Source organism: Triticum urartu, chromosome 2, assembly GCF_003073215.2.
Source record: "Triticum urartu cultivar G1812 chromosome 2, Tu2.1, whole genome shotgun sequence".
Taxonomy (NCBI): Eukaryota; Viridiplantae; Streptophyta; class Magnoliopsida; order Poales; family Poaceae; genus Triticum; species Triticum urartu.
In genome coordinates this window covers 255,051,816-255,061,306 of record NC_053023.1, presented here as the reverse complement: position 1 = coordinate 255,061,306, position 9,491 = coordinate 255,051,816, and positions in this window count along the sequence as shown.

Sequence of the window (9,491 nt, the reverse complement as noted above, 5' to 3'; positions counted from 1 at the left end):
TACTCTATTACCCCGACATATATGTTGGAGCTATTATTATGACCCTAGGTGTCTTAGGGAGTCACCTAGTAATCTAGCCATGTTTTGTGTTCCGGTGTGATAATTCTGACCACCATTCTCGAAAGCATCCCTGATGCCATTAGTAGTAGGTATTCTACTCCTGGGTTTTCGAACCCGTGATTCACCCCACTTCGTGTTGATAGTGTTGCTCGTACCTTTAGAATATTAGTAACCTTTGTGATAGCCCTCGAGGTCCGTGGTAATTCCTTCTTCCAAATACCATGAACCATCCTTGGCAGAAATTCGTTTGAATCAAAAGATCACAACCAGGGTGCTCTTGAGGAGTACTCCATTCATATTGTGATTCTGCCAGTTCTTCCTTTCTACATGGGTTATCCGGAAGAAATATGTTTAACTCATTCGACATGCTAATCTATGCATCCACAACTCAGAAAGTTATATGTTCCTTGAGTTGTCCCTCTTTAGTTGTTTTCTGACCTTCGTCTATCAATTGATAGTCAGGAGTATGTGTGCATTCGTGTTCATCGATGCCTAGTATTCTTGTGGTTCATCAAGCCGTTCTATTTCAGAATGACTAGGAGAAACAAACTCCAGTACCTCATCCATATCCAGGATTGGGTCAAAGCAGTTGTATTCCGCAGATCAAAATGCAACCCAACTTTTGGTTCTGTTCTACCCTGAAGTATTACCCACTTTATGTCAGGAGCGTCATGAGAATTGCACCTTCTCTTATGAATTCTTGACGCAGTGATACTTCTTGCCATCATTGTTCATTCCTCGGTTCCCGTGTTATTGTAACCGGAATGCCGGCAAGTGAGTCGTGATGTGTGAAATCAATACTCCTAGAAACTCTGTTGCTTGGTAGTTAATGGACAATATTCTCATTCTTAGCGTGTTGGTTATTGAATCATCATTCTAAGATAGATTGTGCTACCTAGTCCTTATTTCCTGGTGCACTCTTTGATCAACGAGTTAGGATTTTGCCAAACCCTTGCTCTATTGATCATATCGTCTTGCCCTGAAAAGCAAGATTGATCTCGAGCTTAGTATCATATCGGTGGTTCGTGATGTTCCGGTTATCTTCTCGGAAGTATTACCTGGTTGTCACCTGACCGCTATGTTGAGTTCGTGATCAAGTTGGTTTTCCAATAAACCACTCTTTCTCCAAGAATCTATGTTGGATATCCCTGAGCTAGTTGGTTAAGTCAAACAAAATCTTGGAGAGTTGGAAGAAAAGCTTGTCTGAATTAGTTCATTCCAAAGGGATATCGTTGTGTGTGTGTGTGTGTTGAAGAAAGATGATATCTTCATCGATTGGTCCTCGTGATCAGTTATTGGATCTATTGTCTTGTCCAAACCTTGATTTGAGTATGGGCTATTGTCAAATCAAATCAGAACCAACAATATTCGTAATGTTGTCCTACTTGTGGTTGACCCCTCGAGCATGCACCATTATATCTTTGGGACTGACCAATGCTATCACCTTGTTCACATAATGGTGGAATTCCAGTGATATGGAAATCCGGATGAGTTGTTGTTGAGCCCATCAGTAGCATCTTATCTCCTCCATGATTCATGTTGAACGTTTAGCTCGTGTTGGAAACTTTTGTAAGCATTTCTTCATGCTAGCTCATTAAGCATACGCTTGGATGAAAGAAGTGACTTCCTTTGAATCACGTGCATTTGATGCAAGTTGCCGCCATGGATTTGAGAAAGTTTGTTTTGCTTCCTCTGGAATCATCCCAAATCAGTCATGCATACGTGCGAAGTATTCTATGGTTTAGAGACTTGCAACCTTCATTCTATATGTATCCCTAGCACACCAAGGCACTGATTGAATTGTTCAAGGAGAAGAAGTTCCTTCTTAAGAGCATGCCTTATGCAAGGACTTTGATATCCTCGATGATGGTTCCCCACCTGAACTCGATAGTGTTTTATTATAAGACTACTATGTGGCCATTCTTGTCATGGACAATGTGTTCACATGTGTGTTGCATAACCCGCTCATGTTTTGGAGTTTACTATCGTAGTTCAAATCCCGAGAATCTCGCAACAACGTCTCGTCGGTTTGTGTTGCAAACTTTCTTCCAGACATGTTGTCTGAAATATCCCGTTACCATCCAGATCTGAATCTTAGGTAGATATGATTGTTGGAGCTACTCCAAGATTTATGATGTAGGTCCCGACAAGGTTGATGTTCTGGCCGACACACCTAGCCGAAAGATCTATCATTGTAGTATCTTGATTGAGCTATTTAACAATCTTCTCCATGAGGATTTAGTGCAACTTATTCTATAAGTTGTTCCTCAGGGGTCATTGTGCTCTCGGTTTCCTCGATTATGCTAGAACCATTCAAACAGTGGAATCACTGTCTACTGTTGAGTTTAACCCCAGTTACTAGAATCATTCCCAACATTTGCATTTTGTTTCCAGCTTGCACCGCCGTTGTGCCATTCTATCTTGGACTACCTTCTCGGTAATTCCTGGTCAGGATCATCTTCAATAGTGGTACTACCATGGGTTCCATCCATTTCTGATGATAAGCAAAGTCATCCATTGCGTTGTCTTCAACAAGGTAGTCCACATCATCCATCCTAGTCCGAGTATGCAATTTCTTCGAGCTCTTTCAAACAATCAATTGTAATTTGCCTTAAGCTGGTATGAAGAGTTTCAATGATCTATGGATCAAAAGTAATTCTTTTTGCCACTTAAGGGAACAGTCCAACGAGTCACCTTTTCCAAGGTGCCCCGTTACGGGATCATGACAATTGTTTCCTCCCCACCTTGACACCATCCACCATCTTTCTAAGTGTGGAATTGTTGCCCACCAAATTAAACCCTGTCATTGTTCTTCCATCCCTCTCGATGTGTTTTGTGTCTCAACTCAAGATGTTTCAACATCTCATTCCACGAGCTGATATTGTATAACTCGATCCTTGAGAAGATCAATCCTAGTAGAGTTTCTTTCCGTCATCATCTCGTAGATGAAGATCTCAAAAGTGAGGATGTCAAGATCAACGTATCCTACGAATCAACAACCTTATGAGGTGCAACTTGGATCGTGAAGATTGTGTTGGTCTTGTGCCCCCTCTGTCTTCTTACCTCACATCTTGAATCTCGGGACGAGATTCTTGTTTAGTGGGGGTGAGTTGTCACAGCCCTAGCTTTACCCTGGCCTTGGAATAGTTTGGTTGCTGCATCATGTTTAAATTCAATTGAAATTTGAATTGAGGAATTTTCCAAGCCTCAGAAAACCTCTAAAAATAACCAACATTTAAATCTCATCAAAGGAGTCCAAGAAAATGTTCCTGTTATTCTGTGAAAATATTGGCATGAGGTGAAATTCAAACCAATATTTTGGGAGTCACAGAAATAATTTATTTGGGCCTTTGATTTAAATCAATAATATATTTGGGTTGGAATTATTTCTGTTATATAAGAAATAATGTCCAAATAATCCCAAACTGAAATGTTTCAAGTTGGGTTTATTCCATACAGTGAGCATGAGCAGTTTGGTGATTTTTGGAAGTGTCTAAGTATTTTTAATAAAGCCCTAAAGACTACAGAATAATAGAAAACAAAATTAAAAGAGAAAGAGGGAGAACCTACCTGGTGGGCCAATCGGCCCACCACTGTAGCAGCCCAGCCGGGCAAAGCCAGCCCGGCCCAACAGGGGCAGCGCTGTCTTCTTCCTCCTGCCAGGAGGAGAAGCAACTGTGTGCCCGATGCGCAGGCGAGCCACGCTAGCTCCTCCCTGCCTGGGTGCCCCCCTCGACTGGCTGGCCGCCGCCACGCACACCCCCCGAGCCCCTCGTCCTCTCCCCTCTCTCCCTTGACCTCTTTCCCCTCCTCTGGCTCCCTCTCCCTCTCTTCCCGAGCGCACCAGAGGGAGCCGTCGTGCTCTACCACGGCCACTGGCCACCCCACGCCTCGCCGACGTGCCAAGAAGACCCGCCTCGTTCCCCTCTTCCTCCTCACCAAGGTGGAGGGCGCCGGAAGCCCTGTGATGCCGCCAACGTCATCTTCTTCCTCGCTGGTCGCCGGAGATCCCCCTTGCCGCCCTGACTGCTCCGGACCGTCTCCGAGCTTGCTGACCTCCCCGTCCGACTCGCCATGAGCCTCCGACCCTGCCCATCCCTCTCTTCTTCCCCGTAGGTCTCCGTAGCCACCGGACCGCCTACGCCCAAACCCGCCGCCGCCTGCGCTCGCCACCGATGCGACTCCGGCGACCAAATGGTCCGCCCGACGCGTCCAACACACTCACCGCATCGTGTAGATCACGTAGGAGCTGGCCCCGTTCTTCCAGAGCCACCGCAACGACGAGTTCAGCCTCGCCCGAACTCCGGCAGCTGCAAGGCTCGTCGCCGGCGTCGATTCCGGCCGTCCCAGGCCCGACAACCACCACCACTCGATGCACCGTCGCGCCAGCTTTCTAGAGAGCCCAGCCAAGCTTCGAATGAAGCACCACAGCTTGACTCCGAGCACGTCCGCCGCGCCTGGCCATCGCCGGCGGCCTAACTCCGGCGAAGCCGACGTGGCGATGTCATTAGCCTCTAATGATGCCTTAACTAACACCCTAGTGCCACTGCCGTGTGGGCCCCGGCGCCAATCGGTGTTTAATTTCTCTTTAGATTAGTGCTAATCGGTGTGGACCCCACGTGTCAGCTTTCACTTGGTCAAGTCAACATTGACCGGTCCCGCCTGTCATAAACCCAAACCAGCTTGAGACACTGACCAGTGGGTCCCAGCGTCAGGTTTGACCTAGGCTGACGCTGTTGACTTGATGACATCATTCTGACGTCAGGCTGATGCAGTAATGCTTTTTGGATTTTAAATAAATCAGAAATGATTTATTTAATTCAGAAAATGTCCAAAACTTCCAAAAATCATAGAAATTCAACCATAACTCCAAATGAAATAATTTATATATGAAAAATTATCAGAAAAATCCAATCTATCCATTTATACTACTTTCATGCATGTTCAACCAACTTATACCCACTGTATAAGTGAAAACATGATAATGGCATTTTAAATGCTAAATATGGAGTTTGCATATGAACCCTTGGTCCATATGGACTTCATTTAAGTTGTTGCTAGATGCATTAGTGCAAAACACATTCATATTGCCATGTCATAGCATAAATCATATTGTTGCATATCGTCATGTGTTGATTGAGTTCTTTCTCAGTTGCCGGTGTTTGTCCCCTCTCGATAGACGTTGTACCGACGTTGTGATCGTTGACACTAATGAAGACCCAATGATATCTTTAGAAGTGCCAGACAAGCAAAACCCCCTTGTTCATTCCAATACAAACCACTCTCTCGCTCCTGCTCTCTTTTACTTCATTAGGACAACAACAATTCAACTGTTACATGTTGCGGTAGTTGAACCCCTTTCCTCTGCATGACCTATCATTGCCACAGTAAATAGATGAAACCCACTAGCATGAGTAGGAGTTGTTTGAGCCCTGATGTGCCTACTCATTCATGCTTGTTTGTCATGCCTGCTATTGCATAGAGTCGTGTCAGGCCTGGTTCATCGGCGATGAACCGGAGGTGTGTAAACATGTCCTACAGTGTGTGAGCTAAGTGTGTGAACACGATTTGGTAAAGGTAGCGGTGAGAGGCTATGTAGGAGTACATGGTGGGTTGTATCATTGAAACCGTTCTTAGGAACTGAGTTCTGTGTTTGTGATCCATGAAACAGTTACTACCACGCATTGGGCCCGAAACCAATGGACCCTCTCGGCTTCTTGACCACCCTTGTCCTCTGTCCAGGAGTTGCAACTAGTTTCTGGTGTTTATAGGATATGTGTTGGCGGCTGTGCGTAGCGCTGACCCTAGGGGTGGGCTATGATGCGGTAGATACACCGTGGCCGGGCATACCGAACGCTCGTTTAGTGTCTCGGAACCCTGTACACATCGTTCGGGGCCGTATGTGGAAACCTCGGCCGGACTCCCTGCGGATGGAACCTAGATAGGCGATAAACCTGGACTAGAGACTTGAGTGTTTAGGTAGGTCGTGGCCGACACCCTCGTTGGGCTTCCGCTTGAAGGTTGCCGAGTACATGTCGTGTAAACGGCGGTAAGTGGTGAGAGCGTGTGTGAAGAAGTACACCCCTGCAAGGTTAACATCATCTATTCGAATAGCCGTGTCCGCCGTAATGGACTTCTAGGTTGCCTATAACAGTTCATAGACAAGTGAAAGTGGATACTCTAAAATGCGCAAGATAAGCGTGAGTGCTATGGATGGAATTCTCGTAGGTAGACGAGAGCGGATCCATAGTAGTGTATTGATTGGTGAATATGTGGACTCGTGTGCGCCACCTCAAAAGAGTTGCTTGCAGTCGTAGTTCAAGTTAGCCACTGAGTCAAAGCTGGCTTGCTGCAATTAAACTCCACCACCCCCTTTATTGATACTGATGCATATGTAGATAGTTCTGATGTAAGTATTGCTGGGTACATTTGTACTCACATTTGCCTATTTTATATTTTGCAGAGAGACGTCAGTCTCGCTAGTAGTTCCGTGTGGACTTCGACGTTTAGCTTGATACCTCAGCTAGGATCTTGTGCCCTTGGCAGGATCTGGTAGATAGTCAGGCTTCTCAGCCTTTTCCATTTGTAGATGTCTGTACTCAGACATGTTAAGCTTCCGCATGTGCTTTGACTTGTATGCTCTGAATGTTGGGTCATGAGACCCATGCTTGTAATATCTCGCTCCTCGGAGCCTAATGAATAAGTACTTTGAGTCGTAGAGTTATGCTGTGATGCCATGTTGTATTTATACATATCGAGCATATTGTGTGTATGATTGAAATGCTTGGTATGTGTGGGATCCGACAATCTAGTTGTTTATCCTTGGCAGCCTCTCTTATGGGGAAATGTAGTCTAGTGCTTCCTTGAGCCATAGTAGTCCGCTACAGCCCGGTTCACCGGAGTCCTTCTAGCCCAGCACTACTACTCAGGACACATGACTGGCCGGCATGTCTTTCACTTCGTTCCTGTGTCTGTCCCTTCAGGGAAAAGTCCTGCCTAGCCTGCTACAGCCCGGGCTACCGGAGTCCTGTTAGCCCAGTACTACAGCCCGGATTCACACGCTGCTGACCGACATGCTCGAAGTTGATTCACGTATGCCTGTCTCCATGGGTTAGTGCCGCTTTGGGTTCACGACTAGCCATGTCGGCCCGGGTTCTCTGTCATATGGATGCTAGCGACACTATCATATACATGAGCCAAAAGGCGCAAACGATCCCAGGACATGGTAAGGCGACACCGTGGGAATACCGTGCATGAGGCTGCAAAGTGAAATGAGGTGTTACTAGCTAGATCGAGGTGACTTGGAATCGGGGTCCTGACACGTGACGCAAAACTGTCGGATTCTTCCCTGGCCACGGACTCCGAACCACCTGTGCCCATGCCTATCGAATCCGACCGGGCGCCGATCATGGAGTTCACCTTCGCAGATATCTTTCAGCACTCGCCCTTCGGCGACATACTGAAATCATTAAGGTCTCTCTCCTTGTCAGAAGAGTCCTGGCTGAACTATGTCCGGCAGGATTGGGATGCGTATGACGAAGAAATTCGCCGCCCACCCACCACCCACTTAGTAGCCACTGTCGACGATTTGACCGACATGCTCGACTTCGACTTCGAAGACATCGACGGTATGGACAACGATGCAGGAGACGAACAAGAACCACTGCCCACAGGGCACTGGACAGCCACCTCATCATATGATATATATATGGTGGACACACCCAAAGAAGGCAATGGTGACGGGACAGCGGAGGATGACCCCTCCAAGAAGCAACCCAAGTGCCGACGTCAGCGGCACCACTCTAAGTCTCGCCAAGGCAAAAGCGGTGATACTGGCATAGGAGATAATAGCACTCCGGACAGTGCCGAAGATGACGACAATCCCCTCCAGCAAGATTTAGAGCAGGAGGATGGAGAAGCCAGCCCTCCTGAGAGAGCTGCAGATGGAGAGGCGGAGGATGAGAATTACATGCCTCCCTCTGAAGACGAGGCAAGCCTCGACGATGACTAATTTGTCGTGCCTGAGGATCCCGTCGTGCAAGAGAGCTTCAAGCGCCGACTTATAGCCACGACAAATAGCCTTAAGAAAAAGCAACAACATCTTCGAGCTGATCAAGATTTGCTAGCTGACAGATGTAATGAAGTCCTTGCGGCCGAGGAATATGAACTCGAACACCCCTCCAAGAGTTACCCAAAGCGCGGGTTGCTACCCCGACTGGAGGAGGAAGCATTAAAACCTACATCTCTAGCATATGACGTGGCTGATCGGCCACCTCGTGGCCGCGACAGAGAGGCATTTCAGCCAAAAGCTCAGCCCGCACCCCGACGCCACTCAAAGAAAAATGTCAAGGCATGGGGAACATGCAAGACCTGCGAGACATATTGGAGGACAAAGCAAAACATGCAAGATCGATCTACGGATCACGAGGGATACAGTAAAAGTAAATCCGGCCGGGCCGAACACAGCGGACAAGACTCATTTGAGCTGCCTCGCGATATAGCCCAGTACAGAGGCGCCACACACCCCCTATGCTTCATAGATGAAGTAATGGATCACCAAATCCCAGAGGGTTTCAAACCCGTAAATATCGAATCATATGACGGTACAACAGATCCAGCGGTATGGATCGAGGACTTCCTCTTGCACATCCACATGGCCCGCGGTGACGATCTACACGCCATCAAATACCTCCCACTCAAACTCAAAGGACCAGCTCGGCATTGGCTCAACATCCTGCCAGCAGAATCCATTGGCTGTTGGGAAGATCTGGAAGACGCATTCCTCGACAACTTCTAGGGCACTTATGTGCGACCACCAGATGCCAATGACTTGAGCGATATAATTCAGCAGCCAGAGGAATCGGCCAGGAAATTCTGGACACGGTTCCTGACAAAGAAAAATCAAATCATCGACTGTCCGGATGCAGAGGCCCTAGCAGCTTTTAGGCACAACATCCACGACGAGTGGCTCGCCCGGCACCTTTGCCAGGAAAAGCCGAAATCTATGGCAGCCCTCACGACACTCATGAACCGCTTTTGCGTGGGAGAGGACAGATGGCTGGCTCAAAGGAATAACATATCAAAGAACCAAGGTACTTTGGATAGCAATGGCAGGTCACGTCGCAACAAACACAAGTGCCGCATCAACAGCGACAATACCGAGGATACGACAGTCAATGCCGGATTTAGAGGCTCTAAACCCGGTCAGCGGAAAAAGCCAGTCAAAAGAAGCACTCCGGGCCCGTCCAGTTTGGATCGTATACTCAATCGTTCATGTCAAATACACGGCACCCCCGACAAGGCAGCCAACCACACCAACAGGAATGTTGGGTGTTCAAGCAGGCCGGCAAGTTAAATGCCGAAAACAAAGATAAGGGGTTACATAGTGTCGGATTCCGGGTTCCGGCAGACCCTTGAGGTTCGAACACTGG